Raw genomic sequence first — 26315 nt, 5'->3', positions numbered from 1 at the left:
CTATCTCCCACTCATACATGCTTCAGTCACCCACTATCAACCCACTGCTAAATTGTGCTTCCTAGCTGTTTTTATAAAATCACTGAATCAAATCTAATTACATCAGAGAAGGCCAGGTACCCTACACCAGAACAGGGGGTTTGAAATTTTGACTTGTCTACTTAAAGATCACCAAAATCTGATAACAAGGTCAATTACGTCCCTGGTTGGGATTGAACCACCAACCTTTTGGTTAGTAGCCGGACACACTAACCGATTGCGCCACATAAACACTTTGCAAAAAGTACATACTGACAAAGGCTAATAAGCATACATCTAGAACGTTTCCTAGAAAAACTTTAAAAAGTCAATAATCTGGAGAGTTTTTGTAAGATGTTTCTTCCATCAACCAATGAAGAAACACATTGGTACTTTCCCATGATGAGTGAGTGCTTCAGGATCTCTTGCACTTACATGTGCAGCAGAGTAATGGAAGCATGCTGGGCCCATTACCCAGAGGTAGGCAGATTGAAACTATCCTCTGCAGTGCTATATGCATTTTTTTTGTTAATTAAAGTAATCAAAACTGGGATTGATATTTTTGCTCTTTTATTTTTACTTAAAGTACAATAACTTTTACCATTTTAATTTGTTTTAATAGTATATTGACAGTATAGTTTCCTTTAAAAAATCCACTTAATTTTCTTTACCCTATTATTAAAAGGGTAATTGACAAAAACAAACTACATTGTCACCAGAAGAGCAATACAAAATGTACAAGTGATATATTAAAATCATCTTTCCAGCTTGAATTTCAATGATGCATTGGGGCAACGATTTTGTGAGAAACATCTTCACCCTTAAATAAAGATTTTCTTAATTCCTTACCTGTGTGCTAATTAGATGTCACCTTGTTTTCACATTAAACAGACTTCTACATGAGAAAGCAGCAAGGATGCAGTGGCGTTAATGTTTCCTGGTGTCAACCTGTATTATTTCAGTAGACATTGAAATGAGGATGCATCTTGCTGCCTTTCCAATGGAGCAAGTTTAATTTAGTTATAGGTGAAAAACCATCCCTACAAAGGTGTTAATCAGAGACTTGGCTTTGTGGACACTTTTTAGAGAACAAATTTGTTAGCATAAAAATAAAGGCAGAAAATGAAGAGCTGTTTAATCACTCAATTGGATTTTTCTACCAGCATATTTTTTTCTCTGCAACCCATTGCTAAATTGTGCTTCCTAGCTGTTTTTTATAAAATCACTGCATCAAATCTAACTCTGATTACATCAGAGAAGGCCAGGTACCCTACACCATAAGAGGGGGTTTGAAATTTTGACTTGTCTACTTAAAGATCACCAAAACCTGATCACAAGGTCAATTATGTCCCTGGGTGGGATTGAACCACCAACCTTTTGGTTAGTAGCCATACACACTAACCGATTGCGCCACAGAGACACTTTGCAAAAAGTACATACTGACAAAGGCTAATAAGCATTCATCTAGAACGTTTCCTAGAAAAACTTTAAAAAGTCAATAATCTGGAGAGTTTTTGTAAGAATTTTCTTAAATCAACCAACGAAGAAACACATTGGTACTTTCCCATGATGAGTGAGTGCTTCAGGATCTCTTGCACTTACATGTGCAGCAGAGTACTGCAATGGAAGCATGCTGGGCCCATTACCCAGAGGTAGGCAGATTGAAACTATCCTCTGCTATATGCATTTTTTTTGTTAAAGTAATCCAAAACTGGGATTGATATGTTAGCTATTTTATGTTTACTTAAAGTACAATGACTTTTACCATTTTAATTTGTTTTAATAGTATATTGACAGTATTGTTTTCTTTCAAAAATCCACTTAATTTTCTTTACCCTATTATTAAAATGGTAATTGACAAAAACAAACTACATTGTCACCAGAAGAGCAATACAAAATGTACAAGTGATATATTAAAATCATCTTTCCAGCTTGAATTTCAATGATGCATTGGGGCAACGATTTTGTGAGAAACATCTTCACCCTTAAATAAAGATTTTCTTAATTCCTTACCTGTGTGCTAATTAGATATCACCTTGTTTTCACATTAAACAGACTTCTACATGAGAAAGCAGCAAGGATGCAGTGACGTTAATGTTTCCTGGTGTCAACCTGTATTATTTCAGTAGACATTGAAATGAGGATGCATCTTGCTGCCTTTCCAATGAAGCAAGTTTAATTTAGTAATAGGTGAAAAACCATCCCTACAAAGGTGTTAATCAGAGACTTGGCTTTGTGGACACTTTTCAGAGAACAAATTTGTTAGCATAAAAATAAAGCCAGAAAATGAAGAGCTGTTTAATCACTCAATTTGATTTTTTTTGCCAGCATATTTCTTTTTCTCTGCAACCCACTGCTAAATTGTGCTTCCTAGCTGTTTTTATAAAATCAATGAATCAAATCTAACTCTGATTACATCAGAGAAGGCCAGGTACCCTACACCATAACAGGGGGTTTGAAATTTTGACTTGTCTACTTACAGATCACCAAAATCTGAAAACAAGGTCAATTACGTCCCTGGGTGGGATTGAACCACCAACCTTTTGGTTAGTAGTCGGACACACTAACCGATTGCGCCACAGAGACACTTTGCAAAAAGTGCATACTGACAAAGGCTAATAAGCATACATCTAGAACGTTTCCTAGAAAAACTTTAAAAAGTCAATAATCTGGAGAGTTTTTGTAAGATGTTTCTTCCATCAACCAATGAAGAAACACATTGGTACTTTCCCATGATGAGTGAGTGCTTCAGGATCTCTTGCACTTACATGTGCAGCAGAGTACTGCAATGGAAGCATGCTGGGCCCATTACCCAGAGGTAGGCAGATTGAAACTATCCTCTGCTATATGCATTTTTTTTGTTAATTAAAGTAATCAAAACTGGGATTGATATTTTTGCTCTTTTATTTTTACTTTAAGTACAATAACTTTTACCATTTTAATTTGTTTTAATAGTATATTGACAGTATAGTTTTCTTTAAAAAATCCACTTAATTTTCTTTACCCTATTATTAAAAGGGTAATTGACAAAAACAAACTACATTGTCACCAGAAGAGCAATACAAAATGTACAAGTGATATATTAAAATCATCTTTCCAGCTTGAATTTCAATGATGCATTGGGGCAACGATTTTGTGAGAAACATCTTCACCCTTAAATAAAGATTTTCTTAATTCCTTACCTGTGTGCTAATTAGATATCACCTTGTTTTCACATTAAACAGACTTCTACATGAGAAAGCAGCAAGGATGCAGTGGCGTTAATGTTTCCTGGTGTCAACCTGTATTATTTCAGTAGACATTGAAATGAGGATGCATCTTGCTGCCTTTCCAATGAAGCAAGTTTAATTTAGTAATAGGTGAAAAACCATCCCTACAAAGGTGTTAATCAGAGACTTGGCTTTGTGGACACTTTTCAGAGAACAAATTTGTTAGCATAAAAATAAAGCCAGAAAATGAAGAGCTGTTTAATCACTCAATTGGATTTTTTTTGCCAGCATATTTCTTTTTCTCTGCAACCCACTGCTAAATTGTGCTTCCTAGCTGTTTTTATAAAATCAATGAATCAAATCTAACTCTGATTACATCAGAGAAGGCCAGGTACCCTACACCATAAGAGGGTGTTTGACATTTTGACTTGTCTACTTAAAGATTACCAAAATCTGATAACAAGGTCAGTTACGTCCCTCGGTGGGATTGAACCACCAAACTTTTGGTTATTAGCCATACACACTAACTGACTGCGCCACAGAGACACTTTGCAAAAGTACATACTGACAAAGGCTAATAAGCATTCATCTAAAACGTTTCCTAGAAAAACTTTAAAAAGTCAATAATCTGGAGAGTTTTTGTAAGATGTTTCTTCCATCAACCAACAAAGAAACACATTGGTACTTTCCCATGATGAGTGAGTGCTTCAGGATCTCTTGCACTTACATGTGCAGCAGAGTACTGCAATGGAAGCATGCTGGGCCCATTACCCAGAGGTAGGCAGATTGAAACTATCCTCTGCTATATGCATTTTTTTTGTTAAAGTAATCCAAAACTGGGATTGATATGTTAGCTATTTTATGTTTACTTAAAGTACAATGACTTTTACCATTTTAATTTGTTTTAATAGTATATTGACAGTATTGTTTTCTTTCAAAAATCCACTTAATTTTCTTTACCCTATTATTAAAATGGTAATTGACAAAAACAATCTACATTGTCACCAGAAGAGCAATACAAAATGTACAAGTGATATATTAAAATCATCTTTCCAGCTTGAATTTCAATGATGCATTGGGGCAACGATTTTGTGAGAAACATTTTCACCCTTAAATAAAGATTTTCTTAATTCCTTACCTGTGTGCTAATTAGATATCACCTTGTTTTCACATTAAACAGACGTCCACATGAGAAAGCAGCAAGGATGCAGTGGCGTTAATGTTTCCTGGTGTCAACCTGTATTATTTCAGTAGACATTGAAATGAGGATGCATCTTGCTGCCTTTCCAATGAAGCAAGTTTAATTTAGTAATAGGTGAAAAACCATCCTTACAAAGGTGTTAATCAGAGACTTGGCTTTGTGGACACTTTTCAGAGAACAAATTTGTTAGCATAAAAATAAAGCCAGAAAATGAAGAGCTGTTTAATCACTCAATTGGATTTTTTTGCCAGCATATTTCTTTTTCTCTGCAACCCACTGCTAAATTGTGCTTCCTAGCTGTTTTAATAAAATCACTGAATCAAATCTAACTCTGATTACATCAGAGAAGGCCAGGTACCCTACACCATAAGAGGGTGTTTGACATTTTGACTTGTCTACTTAAAGATTACCAAAATCTGATAACAAGGTCAATTACGTCCCTCGGTGGGATTGAACCACCAACCTTTTGGTTAATAGCCATACACACTAACTAATTGCGCCACAGAGACACTTTGCAAAAGTACATACTGACAAAGGCTAATAAGCATTCATCTAAAACGTTTCCTAGAAAAACTTTAAAAAGTCAATAATCTGGAGAGTTTTTGTAAGATGTTTCTTCCATCAACCAACGAAGAAACACATTGGTACTTTCCCATGATGAGTGAGTGCTTCAGGATCTCTTGCACTTACATGTGCAGCAGAGTACTGCAATGGAAGCATGCTGGGCCCATAACCCAGAGGTAGGCAGATTGAAACTATCCTTTGCTATATGCATTTTGTTTTGTTAATTTAAGTAATCAAAACTGGGATTGATATTTTTGCTCTTTTATTTTTACTTAAAGTACAATGACTTTTACCATTTTAATTTGTTTTAATAGTATATTGACAGTATAGTTTTCTTTAAAAAATCCACTTAATTTTCTTTACCCTATTATTAAAAGGGTAATTGACAAAAACAAACTACATTGTCACCAGAAGAGCAATACAAAATGTACAAGTGATATATTAAAATCATCTTTCCAGCTTGAATTTCAATGATGCATTGGGGCAACGATTTTGTGAGAAACATCTTCACCCTTAAATAAAGATTTTCTTAATTCCTTACCTGTGTGCTAATTAGATGTCACCTTGTTTTCACATTAAACAGACTTCTACATGAGAAAGCAGCAAGGATGCAGTGGCATTAATGTTTCCTGGTGTCAACCTGTATTATTTCAGTAGACATTGAAATGAGGATGCATCTTGCTGCCTTTCCAATGAAGCAAGTTTAATTTAGTTATAGGTAAAAAACCATCCCTACAAAGGTGTTAATCAGAGACTTGGCTTTGTGGACACTTTTTAGAGAACAAATTTGTTAGCATAAAAATAAAGGCAGAAAATGAAGAGCTGTTTAATCACTCAATTGGATTTTTCTACCAGCATATTTTTTTCTCTGCAACCCATTGCTAAATTGTGCTTCCTAGCTGTTTTTTATAAAATCACTGAATCAAATCTAACTCTGATTACATCAGAGAAGGCCAGGTACCCTACACCATAAGAGGGGGTTTGAAATTTTGACTTGTCTACTTAAATATCACCAAAACCTGATCACAAGGTCAATTATGTCCCTGGGTGGGATTGAACCACCAACCTTTTGGTTAGTAGCCAGACACACTAACCGATTGCGCCACAGAGACACTTTGTAAAAAGTACATACTGACAAAGGCTAATAAGCATTCATCTAGAACGTTTCCTAGAAAAACTTTAAAAAGTCAATAATCTGGAGAGTTTTTGTAAGAATTTTCTTAAATCAACCAACGAAGAAACACATTGGTACTTTCCCATGATGAGTGAGTGCTTCAGGATCTCTTGCACTTACATGTGCAGCAGAGTACTGCAATGGAAGCATGCTGGGCCCATTACCCAGAGGTAGGCAGATTGAAACTATCCTCTGCTATATGCATTTTTTTTGTTAAAGTAATCCAAAACTGGGATTGATATGTTAGCTATTTTATGTTTACTTAAAGTACAATGACTTTTACCATTTTAATTTGTTTTAATAGTATATTGACAGTATTGTTTTCTTTCAAAAATCCACTTAATTTTCTTTACCCTATTATTAAAATGGTAATTGACAAAAACAATCTACATTGTCACCAGAAGAGCAATACAAAATGTACAAGTGATATATTAAAATCATCTTTCCAGCTTGAATTTCAATGATGCATTGGGGCAACGATTTTGTGAGAAACATTTTCACCCTTAAATAAAGATTTTCTTAATTCCTTACCTGTGTGCTAATTAGATATCACCTTGTTTTCACATTAAATAGACTTCCACATGAGAAAGCAGCAAGGATGCAGTGGCGTTAATGTTTCCTGGTGTCAACCTGTATTATTTCAGTAGACATTGAAATGAGGATGCATCTTGCTGCCTTTCCAATGAAGCAAGTTTAATTTAGTAATAGGTGAAAAACCATCCTTACAAAGGTGTTAATCAGAGACTTGGCTTTGTGGACACTTTTCAGAGAACAAATTTGTTAGCATAAAAATAAAGCCAGAAAATGAAGAGCTGTTTAATCACTCAATTGGATTTTTTTGCCAGCATATTTCTTTTTCTCTGCAACCCACTGCTAAATTGTGCTTCCTAGCTGTTTTTATAAAATCACTGAATCAAATCTAACTCTGATTACATCAGAGAAGGCCAGGTACCCTACACCATAACAGGGGGTTTGAAATTTTGACTTGTCTACTTAAAGATCACCAAAATCTGATAACAAGGTCAGTTACGTCCCTGGTTGGGATTGAACCACAAACCTTTTGGTTAGTAGCCGGACACACTAACCGATTGCGCCACAGAGACACTTTGCAAAAAGTGCATACTTACAAAGTCTAATAAGCATACATCTAGAACGTTTCCTAGAAAAACTTTAAAAAGTCAATAATCTGGAGAGTTTTTGTAAGATGTTTCTTCCATCAACCAATGAAGAAACACATTGGTACTTTCCCATGATGAGTGAGTGCTTCAGGATCTCTTGCACTTACATGTGCAGCAGAGTACTGCAATGGAAGCATGCTGGGCCCCTAACCCAGAGGTTGGCACATTGAAACTATCCTTTGCTATATGCATTTTTTTTTTGTTAATTTAAGTAATCAAAACTGGGATTGATATTTTTGCTCTTTTATTTTTACTTAAAGTACAATAACTTTTACCATTTTAATTTGTTTTAATAGTATATTGACAGTATAGTTTTCTTTAAAAAATCCACTTAATTTTCTTTACCCTATTATTAAAAGGGTAATTGACAAAAACAAACTACATTGTCACCAGAAGAGCAATACAAAATGTACAAGTGATATATTAAAATCATCTTTCCAGCTTGAATTTCAATGATGCATTGGGGCAACGATTTTGTGAGAAACATCTTCACCCTTAAATAAAGATTTTCTTAATTCCTTACCTGTGTGCTAATTAGATATCACCTTGTTTTCACATTAAACAGACTTCTACATGAGAAAGCAGCAAGGATGCAGTGGCGTTAATGTTTCCTGGTGTCAACCTGTATTATTTCAGTAGACATTGAAATGAGGATGCATCTTGCTGCCTTTCCAATAAAGCAAGTTTAATTTAGTAACAGGTGAAAAACCATCCCTACAAAGGTGTTAATCAGAGACTTGGCTTTGTGGACACTTTTCAGAGAACAAATTTGTTAGCATAAAAATAAAGCCAGAAAATGAAGAGCTGTTTAATCACTCAATTGGATTTTTTTTGCCAGCATATTTCTTTTTCTCTGCAACCCACTGCTAAATTGTGCTTCCTAGCTGTTTTTATTAAATCACTGAATCAAATCTAACTCTGATTACATCAGAAAAGGCCAGGTACCCTACACCATAACAGGGGGTTTGAAATTTTGACTTGTCTACTTAAAGATCACCAAAATCTGATAACAAGGTCAATTACGTCCCTGGGTGGGATTGAACCACCAACCTTTTGGTTAGTAGCCAGACACACTAACCGATTGCGCCACAGAGACACTTCACAGAAAGTACATACTGACAAAGGCTAATAAGCATGCATCTAGAATGTTTCCTAGAAAAACTTTAAAAAGTCAATAATCTGGAGAGTTTTTGTAAAATGTTTCTTCCATCAACCAACGAAGAAACACATTGGTACTTACCCATGATGAGAGAGTGCTTCAGGATCTCTTGCACTTACATGTGCAGCAGAGTACTGCAATGGAAGCATGCTGGGCCCCTAACCCAGAGGTAGGCAGATTAAAACTATCCTCTGCTATATGCATTTTTTTTGTTAAAGTAATCCAAAACTGGGATTGATATTTTTGCTCTTTTATTTTTCATTAAAGTACAATAACTTTTACCATTTTAATTTGTTTTAATAGTATATTGAAAGTATTGTTTTCTTTTAAAAATCCACTTAATTTTCTTTACCCTATTATTAAAATGGTAATTGACAAAAACAAACTACATTGTCACCAGAAGAGCAATACAAAATGTACAAGTGATATATTAAAATCATCTTTCCAGCTTGAATTTCAATGATGCATTGGGGTAACGATTTTGTGAGAAACATTTTCACCCTTAAATAAAGATTTTCTTAATTCCTTACCTGTGTGCTAATTAGATATCACCTTGTTTTCACATTAAACAGACTTCCACATGAGAAAGCAGCAAGGATGCAGTGGCGTTAATGTTTCCTGGTGTCAACCTGTATTATTTCAGTAGACATTGAAATGAGGATGCATCTTGCTGCCTTTCCAATGAAGCAAGTTTAATTTAGTAATAGGTGAAAAACCATCCTTACAAAGGTGTTAATCAGAGACTTGGCTTTGTGGACACTTTTCAGAGAACAAATTTGTTAGCATAAAAATAAAGCCAGAAAATGAAGAGCTGTTTAATCACTCAATTGGATTTTTTTGCCAGCATATTTCTTTTTCTCTGCAACCCACTGCTAAATTGTGCTTCCTAGCTGTTTTTATAAAATCACTGAATCAAATCTAACTCTGATTACATCAGAGAAGGCCAGGTACCCTACACCATAAGAGGGGGTTTGAAATTTTGACTTGTCTACTTAAAGATCACCAAAATCTGATAACAAGGTCAATTACGTCCCTGGGTGGGATTGAACCTCCAACCTTTTGGTTAATAGCCATACACACTAACTGATTGCGCCACAGAGACACTTTGTAAAAGTACATACTGACAAAGGCTAATAAGCATTCATCTAAAACGTTTCCTAGAAAAACTTTAAAAAGTCAATAATCTGGAGAGTTTTTGTAAGATGTTTCTTCCATCAACCAACGAAGAAACACATTGGTACTTTCCCATGATGAGTGAGTGCTTCAGGATCTATTGCACTTACATGTGCAGCAGAGTACAGCAATGGAAGCATGCTGGGCACATAACCCAGAGGTAGGCAGATTGAAACTATCCTCTGCTATATGCATTTTTTTTTGTTAATTAAAGTAATCCAAAACTGGGATTGATATGTTGGCTCTTTTATTTTTACTTACAGTACAATAACTTTTACCATTTTAATTTGTTTTAATAGTATATTGACAGTATTGTTTTCTTTCAAAAATCCACTTAATTTTCTTTACCCTATTATTAAAAGGGTAATTGACAAAAACAAACTACATTGTCACCAGAAGAGCAATACAAAATGTACAAGTGATATATTAAAATCATCTTTCCAGCTTGAATTTCAATGATGCATTGGGGCAACGATTTTGTGAGAAACATCTTCACCCTTAAATAAAGATTTTCTTAATTCCTTACCTGTGTGCTAATTAGATATCACCTTGTTTTCACATTAAACAGACTTCCACATGAGAACGCAGCAAGGATGCAGTGGCGTTAATGTTTCCTGGTGTCAACCCGTATTATTTCAGTAGACAATGAAAAGAGGATGCATCTTGCTGCCTTTCCAATGAAGCAAATTTAGTTTAGTAATAGGTGAAAAACCATCCCTACAAAGGTGTTAATCAGAGACTTGGCTTTGTGGACACTTTTCAGAGAACAAATTTGTTAGCATAAAAATAAAGCCAGAAAATTAAGAGCTGTTTAATCACTCAATTGGATTTTTTTGCCAGCATATTTCTTTTTCTCTGCAACCCACTGCTAAATTGTGCTTCCTAGCTGTTTTTATAAAATCACTGAATCAAATCTAACTCTGATTACATCAGAGAAGGCCAGGTACCCTACACCATAAGAGGGGGTTTGAAATTTTGACTTGTCTACTTAAAGATCACCAAAATCTGATAACAAGGTCAATTACGTCCCTGGGTGGGATTGAACCACCAACCTTTTGGTTTATAGCCGTACACACTAAGTGATTGCGCCACAGAGACACTTTGCAAAAGTACATACTGACAAAGGCTAATAAGCATTCATCTAAAACGTTTCCTAGAAAAACTTTAAAAAGTCAATAATCTGGAGAGTTTTTGTAAGATGTTTCTTCCATCCACCAACGAAGAAACACATTGGTACTTTCCCATGATGAGTGAGTGCTTCAGGATCTCTTGCACTTACATGTGCAGCAAAGTACTGCAATGGAAGCATGCGGGGCCCATAACGCAGAGGTAGGCAGATTAAAACTATCCTCTGCTATATGCATTTTTTTTGTTAAAGTAATCCAAAACTGGGATTGATATTTTTGCTCTTTTATTTTTCATTAAAGTACAATAACTTTTACCATTTTAATTTGTTTTAATAGTATATTGAAAGTATTGTTTTCTTTTAAAAATCCACTTAATTTTCTTTACCCTATTATTAAAATGGTAATTGACAAAAACAAACTACATTGTCACCAGAAGAGCAATACAAAATGTACAAGTGATATATTAAAATCATCTTTCCAGCTTGAATTTCAATGATGCATTGGGGCAACGATTTTGTGAGAAACATTTTCACCCTTAAATAAAGATTTTCTTAATTCCTTACCTGTGTGCTAATTAGATATCACCTTGTTTTCACATTAAACAGACTTCCACATGAGAAAGCAGCAAGGATGCAGTGGCGTTAATGTTTCCTGGTGTCAACCTGTATTATTTCAGTAGACATTGAAATGAGGATGCATCTTGCTGCCTTTCCAATGAAGCAAGTTTAATTTAGTAATAGGTGAAAAACCATCCTTACAAAGGTGTTAATCAGAGACTTGGCTTTGTGGACACTTTTCAGAGAACAAATTTGTTAGCATAAAAATAAAGCCAGAAAATGAAGAGCTGTTTAATCACTCAATTGGATTTTTTTGCCAGCATATTTCTTTTTCTCTGCAACCCACTGCTAAATTGTGCTTCCTAGCTGTTTTTATAAAATCACTGAATCAAATCTAACTCTGATTACATCAGAGAAGGCCAGGTACCCTACACCATAAGAGGGGGTTTGAAATTTTGACTTGTCTACTTAAAGATCACCAAAATCTGATAACAAGGTCAATTACGTCCCTGGGTGGGATTGAACCACCAACCTTTTGGATAATAGCCATACACACTAACTGATTGCGCCACAGAGACACTTTGCAAAAGTATATACTGACAAAGGCTAATAAGCATTCATCTAAAACGTTTCCTAGAAAAACTTTAAAAAGTCAATAATCTGGAGAGTTTTTGTAAGATGTTTCTTCCATCAACCAACGAAGAAACACATTGGTACTTTCACATGATGAGTGAGTGCTTCAGGATCTATTGCACTTACATGTGCAGCAGAGTACAGCAATGGAAGCATGCTGGGCACATAACCCAGAGGTAGGCAGATTGAAACTATCCTCTGCTATATGCATTTTTTTTTGTTAATTAAAGTAATCCAAAACTGGGATTGATATGTTGGCTCTTTTATTTTTACTTACAGTACAATAACTTCTACCATTTTAATTTGTTTTAATAGTATATTGATAGTATTGTTTTCTTTCAAAAATCCACTTAATTTTCTTTACCCTATTATTAAAATGGTTATTGACAAAAACAAACTACATTGTCACCAGAAGAGCAATACAAAATGTACAAGTGATATATTAAAATCATCTTTCCAGCTTGAATTTCAATGATGCATTGGGGCAACGATTTTGTGAGAAACATTTTCACCCTTAAATAAAGATTTTCTTAATTCCTTACCTGTGTGCTAATTAGATATCACCTTGTTTTCACATTAAACAGACTTCCACATGAGAAAGCAGCAAGGATGCAGTGGCGTTAATGTTTCCTGGTGTCAACCTGTATTATTTCAGTAGACATTGAAATGAGGATGCATCTTGCTGCCTTTCCAATGAAGCAAGTTTAATTTAGTAATAGGTTAAAAACCATCCTTACAAAGGTGTTAATCAGAGACTTGGCTTTGTGGACACTTTTCAGAGAACAAATTTGTTAGCATAAAAATAAAGCCAGAAAATGAAGAGCTGTTTAATCACTCAATTGGATTTTTTTGCCAGCATATTTCTTTTTCTCTGCAACCCACTGCTAAATTGTGCTTCCTAGCTGTTTTTATAAAATCACTGAATCAAATCTAACTCTGATTACATCAGAGAAGGCCAGGTACCCTACACCATAACAGGGGGTTTGAAATTTTGACTTGTCTACTTAAAGATCACCAAAATCTGATAACAAGGTCAGTTACGTCCCTGGTTGGGATTGAACCACAAACCTTTTGGTTAGTAGCCGGACACACTAACCGATTGCGCCACAGAGACACTTTGCAAAAAGTGCATACTTACAAAGTCTAATAAGCATACATCTAGAACGTTTCCTAGAAAAACTTTAAAAAGTCAATAATCTGGAGAGTTTTTGTAAGATGTTTCTTCCATCAACCAATGAAGAAACACATTGGTACTTTCCCATGATGAGTGAGTGCTTCAGGATCTCTTGCACTTACATGTGCAGCAGAGTACTGCAATGGAAGCATGCTGGGCCCCTAACCCAGAGGTTGGCAGATTGAAACTATCCTTTGCTATATGCATTTTTTTTTGTTAATTTAAGTAATCAAAACTGGGATTGATATTTTTGCTCTTTTATTTTTACTTAAAGTACAATAACTTTTACCATTTTAATTTGTTTTAATAGTATATTGACAGTATAGTTTTCTTTAAAAAATCCACTTAATTTTCTTTACCCTATTATTAAAAGGGTAATTGACAAAAACAAACTACATTGTCACCAGAAGAGCAATACAAAATGTACAAGTGATATATTAAAATCATCTTTCCAGCTTGAATTTCAATGATGCATTGGGGCAACGATTTTGTGAGAAACATCTTCACCCTTAAATAAAGATTTTCTTAATTCCTTACCTGTGTGCTAATTAGATATCACCTTGTTTTCACATTAAACAGACTTCTACATGAGAAAGCAGCAAGGATGCAGTGGCGATAATGTTTCCTGGTGTCAACCTGTATTATTTCAGTAGACATTGAAATGAGGATGCATCTTGCTGCCTTTCCAATAAAGCAAGTTTAATTTAGTAACAGGTGAAAAACCATCCCTACAAAGGTGTTAATCAGAGACTTGGCTTTGTGGACACTTTTCAGAGAACAAATTTGTTAGCATAAAAATAAAGCCAGAAAATGAAGAGCTGTTTAATCACTCAATTGGATTTTTTTTGCCAGCATATTTCTTTTTCTCTGCAACCCACTGCTAAATTGTGCTTCCTAGCTGTTTTTATTAAATCACTGAATCAAATCTAACTCTGATTACATCAGAAAAGGCCAGGTACCCTACACCATAACAGGGGGTTTGAAATTTTGACTTGTCTACTTAAAGATCACCAAAATCTGATAACAAGGTCAATTACGTCCCTGGGTGGGATTGAACCACCAACCTTTTGGTTAGTAGCCAGACACACTAACCGATTGCGCCACAGAGACACTTCACAGAAAGTACATACTGACAAAGGCTAATAAGCATGCATCTAGAATGTTTCCTAGAAAAACTTTAAAAAGTCAATAATCTGGAGAGTTTTTGTAAAATGTTTCTTCCATCAACCAACGAAGAAACACATTGGTACTTTCCCATGATGAGTGAGTGCTTCAGGATCTCTTGCACTTACATGTGCAGCAGAGTACTGCAATGGAAGCATGCTGGGCCCCTAACCCAGAGGTAGGCAGATTAAAACTATCCTCTGCTATATGCATTTTTTTTGTTAATTAAAGTAATCCAAAACTGGGATTGATATGTTGGCTCTTTTATTTTTACTTACAGTACAATAACTTTTACCATTTTAATTTGTTTTAATAGTATATTGACAGTATTGTTTTCTTTCAAAAATCCACTTAATTTTCTTTACCCTATTATTAAAAGGGTAATTGACAAAAACAAACTACATTGTCACCAGAAGAGCAATACAAAATGTACAAGTGATATATTAAAATCATCTTTCCAGCTTGAATTTCAATGATGCATTGGGGCAACGATTTTGTGAGAAACATCTTCACCCTTAAATAAAGATTTTCTTAATTCCTTACCTGTGTGCTAATTAGATATCACCTTGTTTTCACATTAAACAGACTTCCACATGAGAACGCAGCAAGGATGCAGTGGCGTTAATGTTTCCTGGTGTCAACCCGTATTATTTCAGTAGACAATGAAAAGAGGATGCATCTTGCTGCCTTTCCAATGAAGCAAATTTAGTTTAGTAATAGGTGAAAAACCATCCCTACAAAGGTGTTAATCAGAGACTTGGCTTTGTGGACACTTTTCAGAGAACAAATTTGCTAGCATAAAAATAAAGCCAGAAAATTAAGAGCTGTTTAATCACTCAATTGGATTTTTTTGCCAGCATATTTCTTTTTCTCTGCAACCCACTGCTAAATTGTGCTTCCTAGCTGTTTTTATAAAATCACTGAATCAAATCTAACTCTGATTACATCAGAGAAGGCCAGGTACCCTACACCATAAGAGGGGGTTTGAAATTTTGACTTGTCTACTTAAAGATCACCAAAATCTGATAACAAGGTCAATTACGTCCCTGTGTGGGATTGAACCACCAACCTTTTGGTTTATAGCCGTACACACTAAGTGATTGCGCCACAGAGACACTTTGCAAAAGTACATACTGACAAAGGCTAATAAGCATTCATCTAAAACGTTTCCTAGAAAAACTTTAAAAAGTCAATAATCTGGAGAGTTTTTGTAAGATGTTTCTTCCATCCACCAACGAAGAAACACATTGGTACTTTCCCATGATGAGTGAGTGCTTCAGGATCTCTTGCACTTACATGTGCAGCAAAGTACTGCAATGGAAGCATGCGGGGCCCATAACGCAGAGGTAGGCAGATTAAAACTATCCTCTGCTATATGCATTTTTTTTGTTAAAGTAATCCAAAACTGGGATTGATATTTTTGCTCTTTTATTTTTCATTAAAGTACAATAACTTTTACCATTTTAATTTGTTTTAATAGTATATTGAAAGTATTGTTTTCTTTTAAAAATCCACTTAATTTTCTTTACCCTATTATTAAAATGGTAATTGACAAAAACAAACTACATTGTCACCAGAAGAGCAATACAAAATGTACAAGTGATATATTAAAATCATCTTTCCAGCTTGAATTTCAATGATGCATTGGGGCAACGATTTTGTGAGAAACATTTTCACCCTTAAATAAAGATTTTCTTAATTCCTTACCTGTGTGCTAATTAGATATCACCTTGTTTTCACATTAAACAGACTTCCACATGAGAAAGCAGCAAGGATGCAGTGGCGTTAATGTTTCCTGGTGTCAACCTGTATTATTTCAGTAGACATTGAAATGAGGATGCATCTTGCTGCCTTTCCAATGAAGCAAGTTTAATTTAGTAATAGGTGAAAAACCATCCTTACAAAGGTGTTAATCAGAGACTTGGCTTTGTGGACACTTTTCAGAGAACAAATTTGTTAGCATAAAAATAAAGCCAGAAAATGAAGAGCTGTTTAATCACTCAATTGGATTTTTTTGCCAGCATATTTCTTTTTCTCTGCAACCCACTGCTAAATTGTGCTTCCTAGCTGTTTTTATAAAATCACTGAATCAAATCTAACTCTGATTACATCAGAGAAGGCCAGGTACCCTACACCATAAGAGGGGGTTTGAAATTTTGACTTGTCTACTTAAAGATCACCAAAATCTGATAACAAGGTCAATTACGTCCCTGGGTGGGATTGAACCACCAACCTTTTGGATAATAGCCATACACACTAACTGATTGCGCCACAGAGACACTTTGCAAAAGTACATACTGACAAAGGCTAATAAGCATTCATCTAAAACATTTCCTAGAAAAACTTTAAAAAGTCAATAATCTGGAGAGTTTTTGTAAGATGTTTCTTCCATCAACCAACGAAGAAACACATTGGTACTTTCACATGATGAGTGAGTGCTTCAGGATCTATTGCACTTACATGTGCAGCAGAGTACAGCAATGGAAGCATGCTGGGCACATAACCCAGAGGTAGGCAGATTGAAACTATCCTCTGCTATATGCATTTTTTTTTGTTAATTAAAGTAATCCAAAACTGGGATTGATATGTTGGCTCTTTTATTTTTACTTACAGTACAATAACTTCTACCATTTTAATTTGTTTTAATAGTATATTGATAGTATTGTTTTCTTTCAAAAATCCACTTAATTTTCTTTACCCTATTATTAAAATGGTTATTGACAAAAACAAACTACATTGTCACCAGAAGAGCAATACAAAATGTACAAGTGATATATTAAAATCATCTTTCCAGCTTGAATTTCAATGATGCATTGGGGCAACGATTTTGTGAGAAACATTTTCACCCTTAAATAAAGATTTTCTTAATTCCTTACCTGTGTGCTAATTAGATATCACCTTGTTTTCACATTAAACAGACTTCCACATGAGAAAGCAGCAAGGATGCAGTGGCGTTAATGTTTCCTGGTGTCAACCTGTATTATTTCAGTAGACATTGAAATGAGGATGCATCTTGCTGCCTTTCCAATGAAGCAAGTTTAATTTAGTAATAGGTTAAAAACCATCCTTACAAAGGTGTTAATCAGAGACTTGGCTTTGTGGACACTTTTCAGAGAACAAATTTGTTAGCATAAAAATAAAGCCAGAAAATGAAGAGCTGTTTAATCACTCAATTGGATTTTTTTGCCAGCATATTTCTTTTTCTCTGCAACCCACTGCTAAATTGTGCTTCCTAGCTGTTTTTATAAAATCACTGAATCAAATCTAACTCTGATTACATCAGAGAAGGCCAGGTACCCTACACCAGAACAGGGGGTTTGAAATTTTGACTTGTCTACTTAAAGATCACCAAAATCTGATAACAAGGTCAATTACGTCCCTGGGTGGGATTGAACCACCAACCTTTTGGTTAATAGCCGTGCACACTAACTGATTGCGCCACAGAGACACTTTGCAAAAGTCCATACTGACAAAGGCTAATAAGCATTCATCTAAAACGTTTCCTAGAAAAACTTTAAAAAGTCAATAATCTGGAGAGTTTTTGTAAGATGTTTCTTCCATCAACCAACGAAGAAACACATTGGTACTTTCCCATGATGAGTGAGTGCTTCAGGATCTCTTGCACTTACATGTGCAGCAGAGTACAGCAATGGAAGCATGCTGGGCCCATAACCCAGCGGTAGGCAGATTGAAACTATCCTCTGCAATATGCATTTTTTTTTGTTAATTAAAGTAATCCAAAACTGGGATTGATATTTTTGCTCTTTTATTTTTACTTAAAGTACAATAACTTTTACCATTTTAATTTGTTTTAATAATATATTGACAGTATAGTTTTCTTTAAAAAATCCACTTAATTTTCTTTACCCTATTATTAAAAGGGTAATTGACAAAAACAAACTACATTGTCACCAGAAGAGCAATACAAAATGTACAAGTGATATATTAAAATCATCTTTCCAGCTTGAATTTCAATGATGCATTGGGGCAACGATTTTGTGAGAAACATCTTCACCCTTAAATAAAGATTTTCTTAATTCCTTACCTGTGTGCTAATTAGATATCACCTTGTTTTCACATTAAACAGACTTCTACATGAGAAAGCAGCAAGGATGCAGTGGCGTTAATGTTTCCTTGTGTCAACCTGTATTATTTCAGTAGACATTGAAATGAGGATGCATCTTGCTGCCTTTCCAATGAAGCAAGTTTAATTTAGTAATAGGTGAAAAACCATCCCTACAAAGGTGTTAATCAGAGACTTGGCTTTGTGGACACTTTTCAGAGAACAAATTTGTTAGCATAAAAATAAAGCCAGAAAATGAAGAGCTGTTTAATCACTCAATTGGATTTTTTTTGCCAGCATATTTCTTTTTCTCTGCAACCCACTGCTAAATTGTGCTTCCTAGCTGTTTTTATTAAATCACTGAATCAAATCTAACTCTGATTACATCAGAAAAGGCCAGGTACCCTACACCATAACAGGGGGTTTGAAATTTTGACTTGTCTACTTAAAGATCACCAAAATCAGATAACAATGTCAATTACGTCCCTGGGTGGGATTGAACCACCAACCTTTTGGTTAGTAGCCGTACACACTAACCGATTGCGCCACAGAGACACTTCGCAAAAAGTACATACTGACAAAGGCTAATAAGCATACATTTAGAACGTTTCCTAGAAAAACTTTAAAAAGTCAATAATCTGGAGAGTTTTTGTAAAATGTTTCTTCCATCAACCAACGAAGAAACACATTGGTACTTTCCCATGATGAGTGAGTGCTTCAGGATCTCTTGCACTTACATGTGCAGCAGAGTACTGCAATGGAAGCATGCTGGGCCCATAACCCAGAGGTAGGCAGATTGAAACTATCCTTTGCTATATGCATTTTTTTTGTTAATTTAAGTAATCAAAACTGGGATTGATATTTTTGCTCTTTTATTTTTACTTGAAGTACAATAACTTTTACCATTTTAATTTGTTTTAATAGTATATTGACAGTATAGTTTTCTTTAAAAAATCCACTTCATTTTCTATACCCTATTATTAAAAGGGTAATTGACAAAAACAAACTACATTGTCACCAGAAGAGCAATACAAAATGTACAAGTGATATATTAAAATCATCTTTCCAGCTTGAATTTCAATGATGCATTGGGGCAACGATTTTGTGAGAAACATCTTCACCCTTAAATAAAGATTTTCTTAATTCCTTACCTGTGTGCTAATTAGATATCACCTTGTTTTCACATTAAACAGACTTCTACATGAGAAAGCAGCAAGGATGCAGTGGCGTTAATGTTTCCTTGTGTCAACCTGTATTATTTCAGTAGACATTGAAATGAGGATGCATCTTGCTGCCTTTCCAATGAAGCAAGTTTAATTTAGTAATAGGTGAAAAACCATCCCTACAAAGGTGTTAATCAGAGACTTGGCTTTGTGGACACTTTTCAGAGAACAAATTTGTTAGCATAAAAATAAAGCCAGAAAATGAAGAGCTGTTTAATCACTCAATTGGATTTTTTTTGCCAGCATATTTCTTTTTCTCTGCAACCCACTGCTAAATTGTGCTTCCCAGCTGTTTTTATTAAATCACTGAATCAAATCTAACTCTGATTACATCAGAAAAGGCCAGGTACCCTACACCATAACAGGGGGTTTGAAATTTTGACTTGTCTACTTAAAGATCACCAAAATCTGATAACAATGTCAATTACGTCCCTGGGTGGGATTGAACCACCAACCTTTTGGTTAGTAGCCGGACACACTAACCGATTGCGCCACAGAGACACTTCGCAAAAAGTACATACTGACAAAGGCTAATAAGCATACATTTAGAACGTTTCCTAGAAAAACTTTAAAAAGTCAATAATCTGGAGAGTTTTTGTAAAATGTTTATTCCATCAACCAACGAAGAAACACATTGGTACTTTCCCATGATGAGTGAGTGCTTCAGGATCTCTTGCACTTACATGTGCAGCAGAGTACTGCAATGGAAGCATGCTGGGCCCATAACCCAGAGGTAGGCAGATTGAAACTATCCTTTGCTATATGCATTTTTTTTGTTAATTTAAGTAATCAAAACTGGGATTGATATTTTTGCTCTAAAAATAAAGCCAGAAAATGAAGAGCTGTTTAATCACTCAATTGGATTTTTCTGCCAGCATATTTTTTTCTCTGCAACCCATTGCTAAATTGTGCTTCCTAGCTGTTTTTTATAAAATCACTGAATCAAATCTAACCGATTGCGCCACAGAGACACTTTGCAAAAAGTATATACTGACAAAGGCTAATAAGCATTCATCTAGAACGTTTCCTAGAAAAACTTTAAAAAGTCAATAATCTGGAGAGTTTTTGTAAGAATTTTCTTAAATCAACCAACGAAGAAACACATTGGTACTTTCACATGATGAGTAAGTGCTTCAGGATCTCTTGCACTTACATGTGCAGCAGAGTACTGCAATGGAAGCATGCTGGGCCCATTACCCAGAGGTAGGCAGATTGAAACTATCCTCTGCTATATGCATTTTTTTGTTAATTAAAGTAATCCAAAACTGGGATTGATATGTTAGCTATTTTATGTTTACTTAAAGTACAATAACTTTTACCATTTTAATTTGTTTTAATAGTATATTGACAGTATTGTTTTCTTTCAAAAATCCACTTAATTTTCTTTACCCTATTATTAAAATGGTAATTGACAAAAACAAACTACATTGTCACCAGAAGAGCAATACAAAATGTACAAGTGATATATTAAAATCATCTTTCCAGCTTGAATTTCAATGATGCATTGGGGCAACGATTTTGTGAGAAACATCTTCACCCTTAAATAAAGATTTTCTTAATTCCTTACCTGTGTGCTAATTAGATATCACCTTGTTTTCACATCAAACAGACTTTCACATGAGAAAGCAGCAAGGATGCAGTGGCGTTAATGTTTCCTGGTGTCAACCTGTATTATTTCAGTAGACATTGAAATGAGGATGCATCTTGCTGCCTTTCCAATGAAGCAAGTTTAATTTAGTAATAGGTGAAAAACCATCCTTACAAAGGTGTTCATCAGAGACTTGGCTTTGTGGACACTTTTCAGAGAACAAATTTGTTAGCATAAAAATAAAGCCAGAAAATGAAGAGCTGTTTAATCACTCAATTGGATTTTTTTGCCAGCATATTTCTTTTTCTCTGCAACCCACTGCTAAATTGTGTTTCCTAGCTGTTTTTATAAAATCACTGAATCAAATCTAACTCTGATTACATCAGAGAAGGCCAGGTACCCTACACCATAAGAGGGGATTTGAAATTTTGACTTGTCTACTTAAAGATCACCAAAATCTGATAACAAGGTCAATTATGTCCCTGGGTGGGATTGAACCACCAACCTTTTGGTTAATAGCCGTGCACACTAACTGATTGCGCCACAGAGACACTTTGCAAAAGACCATACTGACAAAGGCTAATAAGCATTCATCTAAAACGTTTCCTAGAAAAACTTTAAAAAGTCAATAATCTGGAGAGTTTTTGTAAGATGTTTCTTCCATCAACCAACGAAGAAACACATTGGTACTTTCCCATGATGAGTGAGTGCTTCAGGATCTCTTGCACTTACATGTGCAGCAGAGTACAGCAATGAAAGCATGCTGTGCCCATAACCCAGCGGTAGGAAGATTGAAACTATCCTCTGCTATATGCATTTTTTTTGTTAATTAAAGTAATCCAAAACTGGGATTGATATTTTGGCTCTTTTATTTTTACTTAAAGTACAATAACTTTTACCATTTTAATTTGTTTTAATAGTATATTGACAGTATAGTTTTCTTTAAAAAATCCACTTAATTTTCTTTACCCTATTATTAAAAGGGTAATTGACAAAAACAAACTACATTGTCACCAGAAGAGCAATACAAAATGTACACGTGATATATTAAAATCATCTTTCCAGCTTGAATTTCAATGATGCATTGGGGCAACGATTTTGTGAGAAACATCTTCACCCTTAAATAAAGATTTTCTTAATTCCTTACCTGTGTGCTAATTAGATATCACCTTGTTTTCACATTAAACAGACTTCCACATGAGAAAGCAGCAAGGATGCAGTGGCGTTAATGTTTCCTGGTGTCAACCTGTATTATTTCAGTAGACATTGAAATGAGGATGCATCTTGCTGCCTTTCCAATGAAGCAAGTTTAAATTAGTAATAGGTGAAAAACCATCCCTACAAAGGTGTTAATCAGAGACTTGGCTTTGTGGACACTTTTCAGAGAACAAATTTGTTAGCATAAAAATAAAGCCAGAAAATGAAGAGCTGTTTAATCACTCAATTGGATTTTTTTTGCCAGCATATTTCTTTTTCTCTGCAACCCACTGCTAAATTGTGCTTCCTATCTGTTTTTATTAAATCACTGAATCAAATCTAACTCTGATTACATCAGAAAAGGCCAGGTACCCTACACCATAACAGGGGGTTTGAAATTTTGACTTGTCTACTTAAAGATCACCAAAATCTGATAACAAGGTCAATTACGTCCCTTTTGGTTAGTAGCCGGACACACTAACCGATTGCGCCACAGAGACACTTCACAAAAAGTACATACTGACAAAGGCTAATAAGCATACATCTAGAACGTTTCCTAGAAAAACTTTAAAAAGTCAATAATCTGGAGAGTTTTTGTAAAATGTTTCTTCCATCAACCAACGAAGAAACACATTGGTACTTTCCCATGATGAGTAAGTGCTTCAGGATCTCTTGCACTTACATGTGCTGCAGAGTACTGCAATGGAAGCATGCTGGGCCCATAACCCAGAGGTAGGCAGATTGAAACTATCCTTTGCTATATGCATTTTTTTTGTTAATTTAAGTAATCAAAACTGGGATTGATATTTTTGCTCTTTTATTTTTACTTGAAGTACAATAACTTTTACCATTTTAATTTGTTTAAATCCACTAAATTTTCTTTACCCTATTATTAAAAGGGTAATTGACAAAAACAAACTACATTGTCACCAGAAGAGCAATACAAAATGTACACGTGATATATTAAAATCATCTTTCCAGCTTGAATTTCAATGATGCATTGGGGCAACGATTTTGTGAGAAACATCTTCACCCTTAAATAAAGATTTTCTTAATTCCTTACCTGTGTGCTAATTAGATATCACCTTGTTTTCACATTAAACAGACTTCCACATGAGAAAGCAGCAAGGAAGCAGTGGCGGTAATGTTTCCTGGTGTCAACCTGTATTATTTCAGTAGAAATTGAAATGAGGATGCATCTTGCTGCCTTTCCAATGAAGCAAGTTTAAATTAGTAATAGGTGAAAAACCATCCCTACAAAGGTGTTAATCAGAGACTTGGCTTTGTGGACACTTTTCAGAGAACAAATTTGTTAGCATAAAAATAAAGCAAGAAAATGAAGAGCTGTTTAATCACTCAATTGGATTTTTCTGCCAGCATATTTCTTTTTCTCTGCAACCCACTGCTAAATTGTGCTTCCTATCTGTTTTTATAAAATCACTGAATCAAATCTAACTCTGATTACATCAGAGAAGGCCAGGTACCCTACACCATAACAGGGGGTTTGAAATTTTGACTTGTCTACTTAAAGATCACCAAAATCTGATAACAAGGTCAATTACGTCCCTGGGTGGGATTGAACCACCAACCTTTTGGTTAGTAGCCAGACACACTAACCGATTGCGCCACAGAGACACTTTGTAAAAAGTACTTACTGACAAAGGCTAATAAGCATACATCTAGAACGTTTCCTAGAAAAACTTTAAAAAGTCAATAATCTGGAGAGTTTTTGTAAGATGTTTCTTCCATCAACCAACGAAGAAACACATTGGTACTTTCCCATGATGAGTGAGTGCTTCAGGATCTCTTGCACTTACATGTGCAGCAGAGTACTGTAATGGAAGCATGCTGGGCCCATAACCCAGAGGTAGGCAGATTGAAACTATCCTTTGCTATATGCATTTTTTTTTGTTAATTTAAGTAATCAAAACTGGGATTGATATTTTTGCTCTTTTATTTTTACTTAAAGTACAATAACTTTTACCATTTTAATTTGTTTTAATAGTATATTGACAGTATAGTTTTCTTTAAAAAATCCACTTAATTTTCTTTACCCTATTATTAAAAGGGTAATTGACAAAAACAAACTACATTGTCACCAGAAGAGCAATACAAAATGTACAAGTGATATATTAAAATCATCTTTCCAGCTTGAATTTCAATGATGCATTGGGGCAACGATTTTGTGAGAAACATCTTCACCCTTAAATAAAGATTTTCTTAATTCCTTACCTGTGTGCTAATTAGATATCACCTTGTTTTCACATTAAACAGACTTCCACATGAGAAAGCAGCAAGGATGCAGTGGCGTTGTTTCCTGGTGTCAACCCGTATTTTTTCAGTAGACATTGAAATGAGGATGCATCTTGCTGCCTTTCCAATGAAGCAAATTTAATTTAGTAATAGGTGAAAAACCATCCCTACAAAGGTGTTAATCAGAGACTTGGCTTTGTGGACACTTTTCAGAGAACAAATTTGTTAGCATAAAAATAAAGCCAGAAAATTAAGAGCTGTTTAATCACTCAATTGGATTTTTTTGCCAGCATATTTCTTTTTCTCTGCAACCCACTGCTAAATTGTGCTTCCTAGCTGTTTTTATAAAATCACTGAATCAAATCTAACTCTGATTACATCAGAGAAGGCCAGGTACCCTACACCATAAGAGGGGGTTTGAAATTTTGACTTGTCTACTTAAAGATCACCAAAATCTGATAACAAGTTCAATTACGTCACTGGGTGGGATTGAACCACCAACCTTTTGGTTAGTAGCCAGACACACTAACCGATTGCGCCACAGAGACACTTTGTAAAAAGTACATACTGACAAAGGCTAATAAGCATACATCTAGAACGTTTCCTAGAAAAACTTTAAAAAGTCAATAATCTGGAGAGTTTTTGTAAGATGTTTCTTCCATTCACCAACGAAGAAACACATTGGTACTTTCCCATGATGAGTGAGTGCTTCAGGATCTCTTGCACTTACATGTGCAGCAGAGTACTGCAATGGAAGCATGCTGGGCCCATAACCCAGAGGTAGGCAGATTGAAACTATCCTTTGCTATATGCATTTTTTTTTTGTTAACTTAAGTAATTAAAACTGGGATTGATATTTTTGCTCTTTTATTTTTACTTAAAGTACAATAACTTTTACCATTTTAATTTGTTTTAATAGTATATTGACAGTATAGTTTTCTTTAAAAAATCCACTTAATTTTCTTTACCCTATTATTAAAAGGGTAATTGACAAAAACAAACTACATTGTCACCAGAAGAGCAATACAAAATGTACAAGTGATATATTAAAATCATCTTTCCAGCTTGAATTTCAATGATGCATTGGGGCAACGATTTTGTGAGAAACATCTTCACCCTTAAATAAAGATTTTCTTAATTCCTTACCTGTGTGCTAATTAGATATCACCTTGTTTTCACATTAAACAGACTTCCACATGAGAAAGCAGCAAGGATGCAGTGGCGTTAATGTTTCCTGGTGTCAACCCGTATTTTTTCAGTAGACATTGAAATGAGGATGCATCTTGCTGCCTTTCCAATGAAGCAAATTTAATTTAGTAATAGGTGAAAAACCATCCCTACAAAGGTGTTAATCAGAGACTTGGCTTTGTGGACACTTTTCAGAGAACAAATTTGTTAGCATAAAAATAAAGCCAGAAAATTAAGAGCTGTTTAATCACTCAATTGGATTTTTTTGCCAGCATATTTCTTTTTCTCTGCAACCCACTGCTAAATTGTGCTTCCTAGCTGTTTTTATAAAATCACTGAATCAAATCTAACTCTGATTACATCAGAGAAGGCCAGGTACCCTACACCATAAGAGGGGGTTTGAAATTTTGACTTGTCTACTTAAAGATCACCAAAATCTGATAACAATGTCAATTACGTCCCTGGGTGGGAT

The 26315-nt window shown here is 34.9% G+C and overlaps 7 non-coding genes across 7 annotated transcripts; all 7 read right to left on the bottom strand.

The window, feature by feature from the left end:
• Positions 1 to 1364: 1364 nt before the first annotated feature.
• On the bottom strand, positions 1365 to 1438 carry TRNAS-ACU (transfer RNA serine (anticodon ACU)). Its single transcript has one exon. It is a non-coding gene; the product is annotated as a tRNA-Ser (tRNA).
• Positions 1439 to 6030: 4592 nt separating this feature from the next.
• On the bottom strand, positions 6031 to 6104 carry TRNAS-ACU (transfer RNA serine (anticodon ACU)). Its single transcript has one exon. It is a non-coding gene; the product is annotated as a tRNA-Ser (tRNA).
• A 2262-nt stretch (positions 6105 to 8366) lies between these two features.
• On the bottom strand, positions 8367 to 8440 carry TRNAS-ACU (transfer RNA serine (anticodon ACU)). Its single transcript has one exon. It is a non-coding gene; the product is annotated as a tRNA-Ser (tRNA).
• A 5763-nt stretch (positions 8441 to 14203) lies between these two features.
• On the bottom strand, positions 14204 to 14277 carry TRNAS-ACU (transfer RNA serine (anticodon ACU)). The gene has a single exon. It is a non-coding gene; the product is annotated as a tRNA-Ser (tRNA).
• A 5767-nt stretch (positions 14278 to 20044) lies between these two features.
• Positions 20045 to 20118, bottom strand: TRNAS-ACU (transfer RNA serine (anticodon ACU)). The gene has a single exon. It is a non-coding gene; the product is annotated as a tRNA-Ser (tRNA).
• A 3845-nt stretch (positions 20119 to 23963) lies between these two features.
• Positions 23964 to 24037, bottom strand: TRNAS-ACU (transfer RNA serine (anticodon ACU)). Its single transcript has one exon. It is a non-coding gene; the product is annotated as a tRNA-Ser (tRNA).
• A 1092-nt stretch (positions 24038 to 25129) lies between these two features.
• Positions 25130 to 25203, bottom strand: TRNAS-ACU (transfer RNA serine (anticodon ACU)). The gene has a single exon. It is a non-coding gene; the product is annotated as a tRNA-Ser (tRNA).
• Between the last annotated feature and the right edge of the window lie 1112 nt (positions 25204 to 26315).

This window comes from Pseudophryne corroboree (assembly GCF_028390025.1).
Source record: "Pseudophryne corroboree isolate aPseCor3 chromosome 7 unlocalized genomic scaffold, aPseCor3.hap2 SUPER_7_unloc_2, whole genome shotgun sequence".
Classification (NCBI taxonomy): domain Eukaryota; kingdom Metazoa; phylum Chordata; class Amphibia; order Anura; family Myobatrachidae; genus Pseudophryne; species Pseudophryne corroboree.
This window is presented reverse-complemented; position numbering and strand designations above follow the sequence as displayed.